The 18,216-nt window shown below is 39.9% G+C and overlaps 1 protein-coding gene across 2 annotated transcripts in view; it reads right to left on the minus strand.

Moving 5' to 3' along the window:
- APBB1IP (amyloid beta precursor protein binding family B member 1 interacting protein) overlaps positions 1 to 17,789 on the minus strand; it is a 114,256-nt gene extending 96,467 nt beyond the window's left edge. The window contains exons 1-2 of one of the 2 annotated variants that reach the window (XM_059183886.1): positions 17,665 to 17,789; positions 17,120 to 17,481 (exon numbers count right to left, since the gene is read on the minus strand). The gene's annotated coding sequence lies outside the window, so the exon portion shown is untranslated. Of the gene's footprint in view, positions 1 to 17,119; positions 17,603 to 17,664 lie in introns of those variants that run through there. The other variant, XM_059183885.1, reaches the window with a different exon arrangement.
- Positions 17,790 to 18,216: the final 427 nt, after the last annotated feature.

Consider the following 18,216-nt stretch of genomic DNA (forward strand, 5'->3'; position numbering starts at 1 on the left):
CAGCATGGAGGTTCCTCAAAATGTTGAAAATAGAACTGCCCTATGACCCAGCAATTGCACTATTGGGTATTTACCCTAAAGATACAAATGTAGTGATCCAAAGGGACACATGCACCCGAATGTTTATAGCAGCAATGTCCACAATAGCCAAACTATGGAAAGAACCTAGATGTCCATCAACAGATGAATGGATCAAGAAGATGTGGTATATATACACAATGGAATACTATGCAGCCATCAAAAGAAATGAAATCTTGCCATTTGCAACAACATGGATGGAACTAGAGCGTATCATGCTTAGCGAAATAAGTCAAGCAGAGAAAGACAACTATCATATGATCTCCCTGATATGAGGAAGTGGTGATGCAACATGGAGGCTTAAGTGGGTAGAAGAATAAATGAAACAAGATGGGATTGGGAGGGAGACAAACCATAAGTGACTCTTAATCTCACAAAACAAACTGAGGGTTGCCGGGGGGAGGGGGTTGGGGAGAAGGGGGTGGGATTATGGACATTGGGGAGGGTATGTGATTTGGTGAGTGCTGTGAAGTGTGTAAACCTGGTGATTCACAGACCTGGGGATAAAAATATATGTATATAAAAAATATATGTTTATAAAAAATAAAAAAAAAAAAAAAAATCAGATTAACAAAACTACACATATAATTAAACCAAGTAACATTTGAATGTAGTACTCTAACTGTATATCCTCACTGGGATATATTCTATAGACATAAAAAAATGCAAAAAAATCAAGAAACTTTACTCATGTTTTTTATTAGTAGTGTTATATAGTAGTAATTATAAAAAATTATTTGTGCATACTATAAAATTGAGCAAATGAGTAAATATATTGATATTTAGGTTGGAAATGATTCTACAAGTAAGAAAAGGAAAATATAAATATGGACTAAGTAACAAAGAAAAAAATTCTATATATGGGACTGGAATTAGAGTTAATGAGTATGAGCTCATGAATCAAAAGCCTTGTTCAGTGAAAGGTCCTAAAAGCAATGATATTCCAGGAGCAATAAGAAAACCTACTGCCCATATCTTGGTTTTAAACATTATTATCCTCAAAAGAATCATGACTCCTTGCAGAAACAGCTGATTGCAAATATAAGAAGGAAACTATAAGATAAACCAGGAGTATCTTGTTGAGGTACAAAAGGAAAAATATCAAAAGGATATGAGGGAAAAAAAAAGATTAGCTTGAAGAGAAATCTACTAGATCAGTTTGGAAATAATCTGACCATTAAAAAAATAATAACAATTAATTGAAGCACACAGAATAAAAAATAATTCATTATTGCACAATGACATTAAAAAGGTAAAGTGGGGGGAACGAAAAAAAAAAAAAAAAAAAAAAACCCAGATCTCTTCATAGCCTTTCAATTAGCAAAACTTTTCAGTGGCTTTCTCTTGCCTGCAAGATATAGTCTATACTCTTTAATGTGGCTTTTATGTTCTTTCACAGTCCAGTCCCCACTTCATCTTCCAGACATCATCATGCTCTTCCCATAAAACCTCCTCTGCTGCTGTATCTACTTTTTCTTTATAATCCCCAGGCACACCAGATGCTTTCTTTAAGGTACTGAAGTCAGAGCACAGATTGTTTCTAATGCATCTTTTCATCTTCTTAGTGGTTAGAGCAGCACCTTGAACACAGGCCCTGCATGCCATATTTTAAAAAATAGTTTTATTAAGATATAGTTCATATAACACTTAAAAGTTTATAATTCAATAGTTTTTGGTATTTCCATAGGGTTGTGCAACCATTACTAAAATCTGATTTTAGAACATTTTCTTCCCTCCTAAAGGAAACTCCATACTTGGGGCATTTGGGTGGCTCAGTCATTTACTGTCTGCCTTTGGCTCAGGTCATGATCCCAGGGTCCTGGGACTGGGCCCTGCGTCAGGCACCCTGCTTAGTAGGGGGCCTGTTTCTCCCTCTCCCACTTCCCCTGCCTATGTTCCCTCTCTCGCGGTCTCTTTCTCTCTGTCAAATAAAATCTTAAAAAAAAACAAACAAAAAACCCCTCCATTCTCATTAGCAGTCACTCACCATTTTCCTCCCCCTCCCTAAGCAATCACCAATCTACTTTCTCTTCATATAAATTTGCTTATTTAGGGCATTTCAGATAAATGAAGCCATACAATATGTCGTCTTTTTGACATGATACTCTATGTAGAAAATCCAAAAGACTCCATCAAAAAAGTTGTTAGAACTAATACATGAATTCAGCAAAGTTGCAGGAAAGAAAATCAATGTGCAAAAATCTATTGCATTTGTATACACCAATAATGAAGGAGCAGAAAAAGAAATCAAGGAATCAATCTTATTTGCAATTTCACTAAAAACAATAAATACCTAGAAATAAACCTAACTAAAGAGTTAAAGATCTATACTGTGGGTGTCTGGGTGCTCAGCTGATTAAGTGTCCAACTCTTGATTATGGCTCAGGTCATGAACTCAGGATTGTGAGATCGAGCCCTGTGCTGGGCATGGAACCTGTTTAAGATTCTCTCTTTCTCCCTTTCCCCTTCTCCATCCCCTAAAAAACAAAACAAAACAAAACAAAACAAAAAAAAATGTACCCTGAAAACTATAGAACACTTAGCAAAGAAATTGAAGGGGACACAAAGAAATGGAAAAACCATTCCATTCTCATGGATTGGAAGAACAAACATTGTTAAGATGTCTATACTACTCAAAGCAATATACACATTTAATGCAATCCTTATCAAATTACCACCAGAAGTTTTCACAGAGCTAGAACGAACAATTCTAAAATTTATATGGAGCCACAAAAGACCCCAAATAGCCAGAGGAATATTGAAAAAGGAAACAAAATTGGAAGCATCACAATTGCAGATTTCAAGCTATATTACAAAGCTGTAGGCATCAAGACAGTATGGTGGCTGGCACAAAAACAGATGATCAAAGGAACAGAACAGACAACCCAGAATTCCACATCTACATGGTCAACTAATTAATCTTCAACAAAGCAGGAAAGAATATTTGATGGAAAAAAGACAGTCTCTTCAACACATGGTGTTGGGAAAACTGGTAAGCAACAGGCAGAAGAATGAAACTGGACCACGTTCTTATACCATATACAAAAATAAATTCAAAATGGCTGAAAGACCTAAATGTGAGAGAGAAAACCATCAAAATCCTAGAGAAGAACACAAGCAGAAACCTCTTTGACCTTGATCATAACAACTTCTTACTAAACACATTGCAGGAGGCAAGGGAAACAAAAAGCAAAAATGAAGTACTGGGATTTCATCAAGATAAAAAGCTTCTGCACAGTGAAGGAAACAATCAGAGAAACTAAAAGGCAGCCTATGGAATGGGAGAAGATATTCACAAATGACATATCTGATAAAGGGTTAGTATCCAAAATCTATAAAGAATTTATCAAACTTGACACCTAAAAAACCAATAATCCAGTTAAGAAATGGGCAGAAGACATGAATAGACACTTTTCCAAAGACATCCAGATGGTTAAGAGATGCCTGAAAAGATGCTAAACATCACTGATCATCAGGGAAATGCAAATCACAATGAGATACCACCTCACACTTGTCAGAATGACTAACATTAACAATGCAAGAAACAACAAATGTTGGTGAGAATGTGGAGAAAGAGGAAACTTCTTACACCATTGATGGGAATGCAAACTGGTTCAGCTACTCTGGAAAACTGTATGGAGGTCCCTCAAAGAGTTAAAAATAGAACTACCTTACAATCCAGAAAATGCACTACAAGATATTTATCCAAAGGATACAAAAATACAGATTCTAAGGGGTACATGCACCCTGATACTTACACCAGCGTTATCAACAATAGCCAAACTATGGAGAGAGCCCAAATGTCCATTTAACTGATGAATGGATAAGGAAGATGGGTTATACATATATACATACATATACATACATATTCATAAATACATACATATATGAATATTACTCAGCCGTTAAAAAGAAAGAAATCTTACCATTTGCAATGACGTGGTTGGAGCTAGAGTGTATTATGCTAAGTGAAATAAGTCAGAGAAAGACAAACACCATATTAGCTCACTCAGGTGAACATATGGGAGAGAGGGAAAAAAAGGAGTGAGGGAAACAAACCATAGGAGACTCTTAATGATAGAGAACAAACTGAGGGTTGATGGAGGGAGGTTGAGTGGGGGACAGGTTGGGTGGGTGATGGGTATCAAAGAGGGTGCTTGTGAAGAGCACTGGCTGTTGTATTTATGTGACGAATCACTGAATTCTACTCCAGAAACCAATATTTCTCTTCACACTAACTATGGAAAACTTAAATTAAAAAAACTTGTTTTAAAATGTGGCCTTTTGTGTCTGGCTTCTTTCACTTAGGATAATGTTTTCAAAGTTCATCCATGTTGTAATATCTATCAGCACTTTGTTTCTTTTTATTGTTGAATACTTCATTGTATTGAAACACCATATTTTGATTAACCGTTCATTAGCTGATGAACACTTGGGTTGCTTCCACTTTTCAGCTATTATTAATTATGCTGCTATGAATATATGTGTACAAGATTTTGCCTGGAATGAGTTTTCATTTCTCTTAGGATTCCCAGGAATATAACTGCTGGATTGTATGATAACTTTAACTTTTTGAGAAAGTGCTGAACCGTTTTTCCAAATCTGTGGTGGGATTTTACATTCCACTGGCAGTGTATGAAGTTTCAAATTTCCCCATGTCCTCATCAATACGTGTGTCTGTCATTTTAAATCGAGCCCTCCTAGTCAGCATGAAGTTCTCACTGTGGTTTAGATTTGCATTTCCCGTTTGTCTAATGCTGCTGAGCAATTTTCATGTGCTAATTGGTCATTTCTGTATCTTCTTTGGAGAAAAGTTTACTCAGAGCCTTTCCCTAGTATTAAAATGGATTATATGGAGTTATGGACATTCGGGAGGGTGTGTGCTATGGTGAGTGCTGGAAGTGTGTAAACCTGGCGATTCATAGGCCTGTACCCCTGAGGATAAAAATACATTATATGTTTATAAAAAAATAAAAAAAATTTAATAAAAAATGGATTATATGTCTTTTATATGTATTATTATGTTGTTGTCATAAGGCTTCTTTAAATATTCTGAATGTAAGTCCCTTAACAAACACAGATGGGTTACATTTCAATAAAATCATCGTAAGGTGAAAATCCCGAGTAAAAAATGCATTTAATATGCCTAACCTACTGAACATCATAGCTTTGCCTAGCTGACCTTAAGCGTGTTCAGAATATTTACATTAGCCGACAGGTGGGCAAAATCATCTAACACAAAACCTCTTTTATAATAAAGTGTTGGGTATCTTATGTAATTTATTGAACACTCCACATCCAAAATTTAAAGTACAATTTCTACTGAATGAGCACTGCTTTCACACCATAGTAAATTAAAACAAAAACCAAAAACCAAAAAACTATGAATCGAACCATTATAAGGTAGGGACTCTGTATAGAATTTTCAAATAAAATATTTTCTTCTATTCTGTGCGTTGTCTTTGCACTTTCTTGATGGCATTGCTTGTAGCACAGAAGTTTTAAATTTGAAAGTAGTTCAATTTATCTATTTGCGCATGTGTGTGTTTGTTTGGTATTGTATCTAAGAAACTATTATTTCACCCAAGTTTATAAAGATCTAATCCTATGTTTTTCCTAAGAGTGTTACAATTTTAGCACTTCATTTAGGTCTATGATCCATTTTGAGTTCATTTTTGTGGAGTACGAGTCATTTTTAATGGATACTATTGAGAACAGAGTGTTATTTATACTTTAAGTTCCCCCCAAAAGGTCTTTTTCCCTTTCTGTGATGTAATAACTTACAGTGTTCTGCACATTGAATCAGAAAATATTCACTGCGTCATTCATGCAAATATACGTAGCAGTGAACCAGCCACTCTGATAAAAATATAAAGAAACTGTAACAGCAAGCACTATATGCTATAATCCAGGACTATTCCAAATGGATTTAGGGTAAATTTATCATCGCTCCTGCAAAGAACCAAACTCCAATAATATTGGCTTAGACTGAGTCCAACCACAGAAAGATTACTGATTAACTTGACATAGAAATTAATCCTTGATATAAAATACACAGATACCGGCAAAACAAAACAAAATACCCCAAAACCTCAAGAACCCCAAACTACTGAATCAACAGATATGGAGTGAAATTCAACTTCTAGAAGTGTATGTGTTTTTTTTTTTTTTTTTTTTTTTTCCTTTTTTTTCCTTCTAGTGACTTTTGTGATGGTATGTGTTTTATATGTGTTTCACAGAACAGTTACCATGGAACTTTACTAAGTTAAACTACAAACCTTAAATACTTTTTTGATGACAATAAGTTCACATCACTTAATTCATGGCTCACCTTCATATTTCAATAACCTAAAAAATAATGGCATCTCTATCATTTGTTTGCCTCTTGGTAAAGAGTCTAAACTCCTTACACCATCTGGCTCATTGTTCCAGCATGTTCCTGAGTAACACAAACGAAGATGTGCAGCAGAGACAGCCTGTCAAAAATGAAATTATTCTCTTGTTCTTTTATATCAAATTGTGGAGGGCCATTCAAGGCCCTCTTCTGTCAATATGCACCAGGGGCAACTGGCCCCTGATGCCTTTTCCAGGGGTGATCAGGGTTTGTACTGTAGCCCAAGGAACATCAGCTGTCTCCAAGATCAAGTCAGTAGGCTATCTGAGCACTCTTCTTTCAAAGGGTACAAACACCCAATCTGGAAAGTCCATGTCAATCAGAGACAAGCAGAAGGTGAAGGAGCAGGTCAGGAAGTCTAGTCTAGTCTAGCCAGGAAGCTGAGGCTAGATAGTTGATCTATAGCCCTCATAGTTGCCTGTGGCGGGCCATCCTGGCATGTTCCCAGCTGGCTAGTAAAGCTGATAAGAGAAAACATCTTCCAGGATGAGCTCATCAACAATCCACTGCACACACCACTCCAAATTCATCAACATCTTTCATTAAATCTTTGCTTACAGTGAAAATTTATTTCTCTCCCTCTATATATACCATTTGTATTGTCCCTGTGCTATTTTCTTCTTTTTCTCAACTTATATTAGTCCTACCCACTATGCAAGGACAGTTCAAGGCTCACTGTTGGATCCTGGTGATCTACCCTTATCTTGAATCCGGGAACGGCAGTGTGAGGATCACTCATTTGAAAGTTCATCAGTTTCCTTACGGTTTATCTCTTAATATGTACTGTTATCTTCTAGACTATGTTTCAGAGGCACAATTTATACCTTAACTCTGTTGGTACCTGGCAGAGTGTCATGGCTGGCACTGAGAACTCACTATATGTTAGCTCCTATAATATATACTAACACCAACTTTATTTTTTTTTAAGATTCTATTTATTTATTTGACAGACAGAGATCACAAGTAGGCAGAGAGGCAGACAGAGAGAGAGGGAAGCAGGCTCCCTGCTGAGCAGAGAGCCTGATGCGGGGCTCGATCCCAGACCCTGGGATCATGACCCAAGCCAAAGACAGAGGCTTTAACCCACTGAGGCACTCAGGCGCCCCATAACACCAACTTTAAAGTAACTAGAGTAGGCGTTATAAAGATGGAACAATCACTACAGGTCAGGCACTCAAAGCGTCTCATTTAATTTTCAAAACAACCCCTGACATGGTGACATTATTCTAATTTTATAGTTTTAAAACTCAAGCCTAGAGAAATTAAGTAATTTCTGCTCATGTAGCTAGCAAGTGGTGAACTGGACTGTGCCTGGGTCTAACTCAAAAGTTCATGTTCACAATCAGCACTCCATGTTGCCTTTAGAAAACAAGGACTGTGATTATTAAGAGGTGAAAACTGGCAGCTGCTTTGCTCAAACCTCTGTTATAACATCTACAAGTCCAGTTCTAATATAATTGTGTGTCTTTCACACTACATCATGAGCTCAGATATAGAATCTTGTATTTTCATCAAGTGTTGACACACACTATTTACTCAGTAAATATACTTAGCAGCTGGGTAATCTTGGGCAGGTATTTAACCTCTTGGTTGGCTTAGTTTCTTCAGCTGTAAAATGGCAATGAAAAATAGACCCTCTCCCACAGGGATGGGCTGGTGTCTGTAGAGTGCTTAGTATGGTGCCAGGTGCATAGAAAGCGTTAGTATCAGCTATTATTGTTATCAACATCATAGTTACTTTTGTTACTACGTTCTGTATCTAAAACAGTAGTGGATAAATATCAGTCTCATATTCACACACACATTCCCATGTTCACAACTGGATGGGTACTTTTGTTTGCTGCATTTCTGTATACCTAGAACCTTAGCTGGACTGCCATTTTTTCATCGACCAGGCATTTTAGAAGGACTGGGCCACTGGGAAGGACATCTGTAAGTACTGTTTCTACGACAGAGATTCTTAACCATTCTGAATAAGAGAGAGCATGAGAATATCCCTGAGGCTTTTTCATACCAAACCCATGAATCAAAACAACTCCATCTTCCAAATCTTATCACTACCTGCCCTCCCTGAACCCCCAGGAAGTGTATTTCTAGACTTGGGAACCACAGCAAAGAGAGCTGCTGTTGATGCTTATGAACTAGTAGGTGGAAACGGGTGGGGTGGGGGGGGGCGGTGGTTCAGAGAGAGAGAGAGAGGTGGTAACCACTGTCGCCCAGGGCAACAGTTCACATTTTGGCGGATGTGGGTTTAGGGCATACTGCTCCACCATTTATTTCCATTCTTTTTCGGTCCCTGTTAGGATGAGGCAGAATCCAAAAAATAGGGCAGGAGGGGAAGAGAAAGAGTAAAAAGGAAGGTAAGCAATAATAATCTAAGTTTGTTTGTTTTTGCTGCTAGAGGACTAATAAAGTATTTGAGAGCAGATTTAAATATGAATTAAAATCAGGTTCCAGGGATAGATCCCATACTAATAGAAAATGCTGTTCCCTTCTTTTTCCCTTTAGCTTACTTTGTAATTCATCTAATATCCTCCATGCATCTGAAGAGTCAGCACATAGGGTACAATAATTGTGCCATTATCTAGAGTTGCGCTACCTAATTTGGTAGCCAGTAGTTTGTGAGGCTATTGAGCCCTTCAGTGGTGGCTAGTTCAAACGGAGATGTGCTATCAGGGTAAAGTATGTTTGGTTTAAAAAGCTTGGTATGAAGAAAAAGAACGAACAACTTCACCAATGATTTTAGTATGACTTAAGCTTAATGCAATTTAGTATAATTAATATTAATCAGCTAAATGATGATTTGGGATATATAGGAATTAAAGTATGTTACTAAAATTAGTGATTTTTATTTTTTTACTGCTTCTAATGTGGCTTCTTGAAAATTTGAAGTTATACATATGGTTTGCATTATAGTTCTATTGAACAGGGCTGGTCTAGAGTGCTACAGTTCTGTTATTACAAGTGCCTAAACGTTTGACTCAAAGATGGTAGGTTGTGGTGACCGTATCGTATGAATCCAATTTGAATATTACTCACCAAGTGTTAAATCAGAATTGCCCCATTTCCTTTCCCACTGTACTTTATGCTCCAGCACTGCGAAACTGTTTCATACATGTGCACACATGTGGCCTTCTTCCACTGGGCACCTGGAAATACCTTTATCCTTTAAAGTGCTTCTTGGTCACCCCCCACTGATCTCTTCTCTATAGTGCCTTCTTCACCATACTATTTCTGCACCTATATTGCATATCAGACATGGGAACATGTTTATTACCGGCCTGTCTCTCCCACTCAACTAGAAGCTTCTTGAGGTTAGGGGCCACATCTTATTCTGTTTTATATCCTTCACCCTGGGCACATGGTTGGCCTTCACTGGATGTGTGTGAAACTGAAAAAATAAAATAAAATTCTGATTGCAGCATGTTGAGCAGTTTCATGCAATTCAAAGACACGTGTAAGAACCATACTCCCTCTGTGAGCCTCACTTTGAGGGATAGTGCAGTGAGCTACCTTGGAATTTCAGCTTCTGTATTCACTAGTGGTCTTATGAGCCATGTGTTTACAGCATTGCATTGCATTTACCCACAGTCATGGCCCAAGCACCTTCATTTATGTTTGTTGCTTGCAATACAGTAAATATAATGTCACTGAATTAGTAAGCATGTTAAGAAATAGTCTTGGTTTGCTAAGCCATATCATTTACGGAATTTAATCAGAAGGAAGGGGAAAAAAAAACCCAACTAATACTATATCCTAAAGTTACTCAGTTCATTGACCTGTCAGTTGTGAATTTTATGTTATTAGCAGGCATGAATGAGTTTGTTAATGCTGTACTATAAACAGAGTCTTAGATAAATTTACTTAATTAGTAACATAATTAATATTCTGTAAATCTGTGAAAAATTTGTGGTATTCCCCTCTTCCCTAACGAATTCTTTCTTTTATTTTTGAGATGAAATCTTAATAAACTTAATTGAAGACTGGAGTTGTGCCTGGTGAAAAACAGTCTATTAAACAGTAATCGACCACTAAAGCAGCATTCCACTAAATACTAACATTCCATAACCATGCTGTTTTGATGCCTGTTATAGCCAGACAAATGAAGTATAGATTATCACCATTTCAGTCTACTTCGTAATGAAGTAGGAAGTACTTTCAGCTTTTCAAATACTATAATGGTGAGATCTAACATTCTTCAACAGCTGTTAGTGACCCTTTAGCCCTGCTCAAACACTTGCATCTGTCTAAAATCCAGACGTGCCAAGAGGAAAGCTCCCCTCTCTTCTGAATTTGGTCTTAGATTTTGAAAATATAAATATCTTAGCCTTTGGTTGAGATAAGAATCTTTTTGGAAAAGGCCTCTGTCCTTTGTCCCTCGGAATCTTCTATTAAACACAATCACAGAAACCTTGTATTACATAATGCCCTTGGCACTGGTTAGCACTTTATGTATGATCTTTAGTATCTATTTCTTGCTTTTCCACTCATTAAAAATAATTTTCCTTGTCTAGAGTCTCACAGAGGTGGAAGAGTACTGATTAGTTGACTATGTTCTTATCTGTATAATAAAGATTATTGGTCAGCCCTTTCAGCAAGGTTTTCTTTTTCTTCTTTTCTTTCCTCTTCAGAAAATTTTGAAAGAATGGTTAAAGCTTTAGGACCTAAAAAATCTGGTTTTATGTTCTATTTCTTTAACTCCCAAACTATCATTTCTAATTCTGTAAAATCAAAATAACAATATCTTCCCAAATAACTACTTAGCCTAAATGACCTTAGCCTTCTATCTAATAAGTGCATAGATATTACCAGTTGATATTTCGTATCTATACCTGAAGCTGAGCTTCTGACCATCTCCTCTCCAACCTCCCCCTGTCAAATGATGGTAGTTCCATCTTCCAGATGTTTAGGCCAAGACTTTGGAGTCATCACTGACTCTTCTTTCTCTCAAACCCCACATCCTGTTGGCTCTACTTTCAAAATACATGGTGATTCCCAAAGCTTCCTAACGGGCTCCTGGCTTTCATCCTTACTCGTTCACCTCGTTCTCGAGCAGTCAGAGTGAGCCTTTTAAATGTAAGTCAGATCATGCTACTCCTTTCATCAGAATCCTACAATCACCCCTCAATTTCACTCAGAGTAAAAGCTAAAATTCTTATAATGGCCCACAAGACCCTACATGATCTGCCACCTCTTTGTGTTCCTCTCCAACCACACCTCTTGCTACTCTCTTCCTGTTCTTATACCTCCTAGTCACATGGACCTTCTTGTTTCTTGAATACACCAGGCAGACCTTTGCCTTACAGCCTTGGCCCTGGCTGTTCCCACTGCTGGGAACACAGTTCTCCCACAGAGCCTCTTATTAACTCCATCAAATTTTTTTTCAAATCATATCCACCCAATGAGGCCAAGACTGAACACCTTATTAAATACTACAACTTTGGGGCGCCCGGGTGGCTCAGTGGGTTAAAGCCTCTGCCTATGGCTCAGGGCATGATTCCAGGGTCCTGGAATAGAGTCCTGCATCGGGCTCTCTGCTCAGCAGAGAGCCTGCTCCCCCCACCCCCTCTGCCTGCCTCCCTGCCTGCTTGTAATCCCTGTCTGTCAAACAAATAAATAAAATCTTTAAATAAATAAATAAATACATACATACTACAACTTTACTTTGCTCAATTCTTTTTTTGACACTTTTCACTTATTACTACCTATATTACTTACTTACTAATTTTGTTTACTGACTATTGTCTGTATCTTTTCACTAGAATATAAACTCCATAAATGCAGAGATCCTTGCCTCTCCTGTTCGCCAACATGTCTCAAGCACCTGAAACAGTGCCTGGCAAATATTTTTCAAATGACTGAATTGTATTTAAAGCAGAAATCTAAGTAATATGAGAAAAGTAGCAGTTCCTAAATTAAATATTCTTTATTACCCTTAAAAGTTATAGTTATCCACTGATGAATCTTGGTCATTTCAGTAATGACTAAGATAAACCCTTAACTATTTCCATGGTACTTACTCCTGGCATTTATAAGCCACTTTGCTTTTATGTTATTTAAAATAAGTTGTCTTCACTTAACAGGGCAGTCTATTTATAATCGTGCCTACAGAGAGTGGAGATTCTAATCTCAGTTTCCCAAGTGCCAATGTACTCTTAATTCCCAGTTTGACATGTTTACAAATGCATATACATGCTTCCTAAATGCTTTTAAAAAAAATCAACACATTCTCAATACTGATTGTGTCTGTTGAGAAAAAAGGAGAATGCTATTAGGAGGAAGTCAGAAGATATACTGGTAATATTTTACTTCCTCAGCTGGGTGACAGGTATCCAGGTATTGGCTTCATTATTATTATTATACTTTACATATACATTATACACCATCTTTTATATGCATGAAACACTTCATAATAAAAAAGGAAGGACAAAAATAAATCCAGTCTAGCACTTATTTATTCTACTACCACTCTTTATTTTCCTCCCAGTTTGATATGATACAGCTCTCTGGGCATAAATCTTCTAGCCAGTTTGTGGAAACATAATTGCTGTTGATTTAGCACTTACACTCTCCCCGAGCCCATAACTATCTCACTGATGAGTCTGTGATAGGAGATCAAATCAGAAAGGTCCCCAGCAGAAACAACAAAAAAATTACACTCATTGCTTTATTGATTAAATCAACCTAGCAAGCTATTAAGAGGGATGAGAATAAAGATAAAAATAAAAACATGTGATGGCTGCCAAAGCAGATTACTTTTTCAGAAGACATATATAAAGATAATAACTTCACTAGTGATTATAATATCTTGTCTTCCCACTATAGCAAGGCAAGTTCCTTGGTTACCTTCGTTTCATCCTCCGCTGTTCCCTGACCCCACTGTGGTATAGGGATCTGATATCTGCCTCCACAGCACACAATTCTGGTCACGAATAGAACTATAACTGCTCATTAATGTCCCCCCACCCAATGTTCACTGAGTAAAGGTCCCATGTTTTTTCACCATTTGAGTTCTGTCCCTGTGACAGCTCCTAGGGTTTTGGTATGAGACTAGCTCAGTTCAAAGTTCAACTCCTCTTCTCACTCTCTGTGTAACCCTCTTAACCTTTCTGTGCTTTCATTTCCTCAATGATAATAACAACAGCATAGGCTCAGGATGTGAGGATTAATGTAATGACACACCTAAATTAATTAGCAGAGTCTGGTCCAAAATCTAAGCTAAATAAAAAGACTATTTATTTACAATCACCATCTGGTGATAAAGAGGAAACCGAGTTGACAGAGAAGAAAGAAGACAGCTCTTACAATATGATTCTTAATGATTCAAGTGCATCATCAATCTTCAGGAAATATCTGGAAACTGCATCATGAATTCAAGCTTCACAGTGCATGCTGGGAAGGAATGCTTCCTTGGAGTGATGCTCCATCTCTACCTGCTCAGACCTCAGGACTGGTACCAACAGGGCTGCCTAGGTCAGGAACCTGTGACATTTTGATGGTACAACCCAGAATGGGGCACTAATATTATCTAGACACTTAGCAAACACTTTCTGAGTCCCAGCTATGGTCCCAGGAATTTAGCTAGGTAATGAGGATGTGGCGGTGGCAGGTCCCATCCTCTAGTCCCTAGAAGCTGTCCATAGGCCCCGACTTGTCATGCCACATGTACAGTCTAGCCCATTAACCTGAGTGTAGCTCATTCAGTGCCCTTCCTTAGTCCTGCTGTTGTCTCTACTCAAGAGACATCTTACTGTTAACTTTTCCAAATACATAGCAGTTTCCCCTACAAATCATGTTTCACACGACAACTATAACTGTAATACATATACACATGACTATACAATCAGTGTACCCATCTAATACCTCAAATCCTGGCATTTATTATGTACTTGAATTTATAATATTTTTCTTGAACTTTAAGCTACTTGCCACACAGGATGACAGAACTGACATAAAATATAGACATATTTATATACTAAAATATTACTTATGTTAATAAGAATTATTCTATTTTTTTTCCTAAGGATTTTATTTATTTATTTGACAGAGGGAGAGAGAGATCACAAGTAGGCAGAGAGGCAGGCAGAGAGAGAAGGGGAAGCAGGCTCCCTGCTGAGCAGAGAGCCTGATGTAGGACTCGATCCCAGGACCCTGAGATCATGACCCAAGCCGAGGCAGAGGCTTAACCCACTGAGCCACCCAGGCGCCCCAAGAATTATTCTATTTTGAGGCAAGAATTACTAAGATCCTTCTATTGCCTATAAATGAACTCATGAGGTATTTAAAATGGAAAATATTTTGTTGTGGTAAGCTATGAAATGCCAGGTTAATTTATTATAAGATTGTGGACTCACTAAAAGGTTTTGGATGTAAAGATAATTAAAATAAGATAGAAGAGGATTTAGAAGTAACTGAAAATAATAATGCTTTTGAAAGTAGTATGCTTTGAAGAAATTCAGAGTAGCATATCAAACAGAGACATTTTGGCAATAAATTTCATAAATAGCTCATTCTAATAATAATATGAAAATACCTAGAACTTTTTAATTATAAGTAAAAAAAGGTTAAAAAAGTAGGTGATTGGTATACATTCCTAGAATATATAAATATGAAACAATTAATGGACACTACATAACCAAGTACTGTGTTTAAGATTTAAAGTAAATGAATCATAAAGCAATCCATATTATAAAGTTGTATTTCTTGAGAAATAATAATTGGAGAATTTTGAAATTTAATATCCACCTGCCCAAGCCTGAGCACATCAATTCCCCATCTCAGTTTTCCAACAGAATGGAGATCTGCCATCTTACATATAGACTCAAAATTGACTATTTTTATAGAAGAACTTCTTAGAAACAAAAGGCCTCAAAAATGTTGATATTTTAGACTCTAACAAAATCTGTTATCATGGGGCACCTGGGTGGCTCAGTGGGTTAAGCCACTGCCTTTGGCTCAGTCATGGTTTCAGGGTCCTGGGATCCAGCCCTGTGTGTCCAGCTCTCTGCTCAGCAGGGAGCCTGCCCCCCCCCCCTCTTCTCTGCCTACTTGCGATCTCTATCAAATAAATAAATAAATAGAATCTTTTAAAAACAAATTTGTTATCATCATGATTTTCTGTTCTTTTCTGTGTGATCAGCAATTCTAACTTTGCCAGTGTATCAGACAAAGACAAATTCAAAGAACTGTAACAATTCTCCAACTGCTGCTGTAATGACAGACATCCTCTAGTCCAACAATCTCACTTTACCAATAAGTTATCTCAGGTCCAGAGAGGTTAAAGCAATTACATCAAAGTCACCCTTGTCTAGCTACAGGCATATATGGAACTATAATTCAAATTTCCCAAGGACGCAACAAAGACACAAATATTAGTATCAGTGTGAAAATTATTAAGTATTAATAGCCTGAAGATGACATTATATTCCTGAGATCTTTCACAACATATTGAACAGGCAGGAAATACCACCCGGAAGACATTATAGAAGATTTCTTGGCAGATTTTTTGTGGATTTTGCTAGCCAGTCTTTAACTGTAAGACTATTTCAATGAGGCCAGAGGGAAAACTGCCAGTGGACAAAAGCTCTCTTTTCTGAAATTCTTGTTCAGAGGTCTAGAACTGAGAATTAGTAGTAGGAATTAAGTATCCTTGCCTTTATTTAAATCGCATTTTGTGGCCAGAAATAATATCCCGGGGAGTAATAAACTCATGTACCTTTCCCCCATGTTACCTTCCTCGGTTACCCCTTTTCTCTTTCTCTTAGTAACACACTGAAAGTCCTTTTGGAACCACTTTACTCTGAGAGGTACCACCCTGAGCAACTACATGTATGATGTTCCACAACGGCATAAATAAGAAATACGTCCCCACAGGGACAATCAGGGGTGCAGGGGGCAAAGTCTTCAGGGGGACTGCCAGATACGACATCCTACTGTTTCCTTCATGCTGTAAGGCACTCTGGACAGTCACTCCAAGCCAAATTAAGAGACTGACTCCTGGTGTCCAAATCGGTCCTCTATCTTATTTTCAAGTGAAAAGGCCAATCACTGGTAAAGATTTTTTCTTTTTCTCTTTTCTTTTCTTTTTTTTAAAGAACAGTCGTCCAAAAGTTTTAAAGTCAGGAAACACCCTAAGACACGTCTGACTGCGATCGTCTCTCTCAAATTCTCACACGACTTGCACTGACCCTACCCTAAAATGCCCTCAAGTGCCCTAAAATGCCCCCCAGGAAATCCTTTCAAGGGGTCAGGTTGGGGGCTGCTGGGCTGCCGCACCCGCGAGGGTTACACAGGTTCCCCGTCTGTCCCTGAAGCAATTTTCTGCGCAGGAAACCAGTCAAGAGTGATGAAAGAGGACGCGGGGAAGAGCAGCCCGCACCCCAACCTCCGCCCGCCCCGCACCCCAACCTCCGCCCGCCCCGCACCCCAACCTCCGCCCGCCCCCCTCCGCGTAGCTGGGTCCAGGGCCGAGGTCGGCAGAGGGGACCCCGGGTACGCGCTCCCCTCGAGGGCCAAGCCGCGGGCGCGAGTTCTCCGGGGCCACGGCCGGGAGCTGGGGACCAGACCCACGGGACACATGGTTCCGCGGCTGCCCCGAGGGCCCCGGCTGAGGCTCGCAGGGCGCCCCGACCGGCCGGCGCCGCTTACCTTGACGGCTCCGCGGGATCTCGGCTGGGACTCTGCGCGGACGCGACCGCGGGCGCGGGCGGGGCTCGGGGCCGGGCGCGGGGCAGCGGCAGGGAAGGCGCGGGGGGCTCCACTGGGCTCCACCCGGGTTCAGGTCCGCCGCCTCGGGGAGGAAGTGGTGTCAGCCCTGCCCTTCCCACGCAGCGCGCAGACGTGTGGCGCCCTCCGCGCCGCTTTGCATCGAGGTGCAACGGAGCCGCCCGGCTGGAGGCACAGCCGCGGGAGGACGCGTGGATGAAGGCTCCTAACTCCCGGGGGCTGCTCTTCCCAACTCATCGGCTCTGTGCCTCATTTCCCTTATCTCTCCTCCTTCACACCGCACCCTTGAAGGGGGGGAAAAAGTTTTAAGTTCTGGGAAAAGTTGGGCCTTCCTCTCCCGCCCCTCCCCCCCGCGCGCCCCCTTCTCTGAGAATCCCCTCGCTAAGTGATCTCTCTTCGTCGCTCCATGTTAGTGGCTAAGGGGTGTGTGGCCAGAGGACGGCTCCTCAGAAGCCCGAGACCCTGACCTCTTTTGCAACGGCCTTCCCAAGCGTTTACTTCAGCCCCTCTGCGCTTCCTCTTTCGGGCCCGTTGAGCAAGGCCGGAGCTTCCCGCCCCGCGCGGAGCCCACCCTTGGGGGACTCGGCGCGGGAGAGCGGCGCAGAGCGACCCCGCGCCTGCGCGTCAGCCCGCCAGGCCGCAGGGACGCGCTCGGCCGGGCGCGGGTCTCTGCCGGACCCGGGGTAGGGGCGTCGGAGGTCGGGGGTCTGGTGGGGAAGAGCGTTCTCGGCTCAGCCCATTTCTCAACTGTCCGATTGGCAACCGCCTTCCCCTCCCCCCCAAAGCTTAACCACACGGAGTTGGCGGGCGAGGCTGTAAAGAAACGGGGGCTCACACACGTCGCTGGTGGAAATCTCAAAATCGTCTGAATCCCATGGAGACGAATTCAGCAATAACGATTAAACTTGTCTATGCAGTTACCGTTTGATCCAGAAATCGCACATTTAGGAATGTATTAGGACGGTAGAGTGAGGACAAGAAGTTTTGCAATACCCACGCCCATTCTTGGCCGCAGGATT

The sequence above is a fragment of the Mustela lutreola genome, chromosome 8 (genome assembly GCF_030435805.1).
Source record: "Mustela lutreola isolate mMusLut2 chromosome 8, mMusLut2.pri, whole genome shotgun sequence".
In the NCBI taxonomy this organism is placed as follows: domain Eukaryota; kingdom Metazoa; phylum Chordata; class Mammalia; order Carnivora; family Mustelidae; genus Mustela; species Mustela lutreola.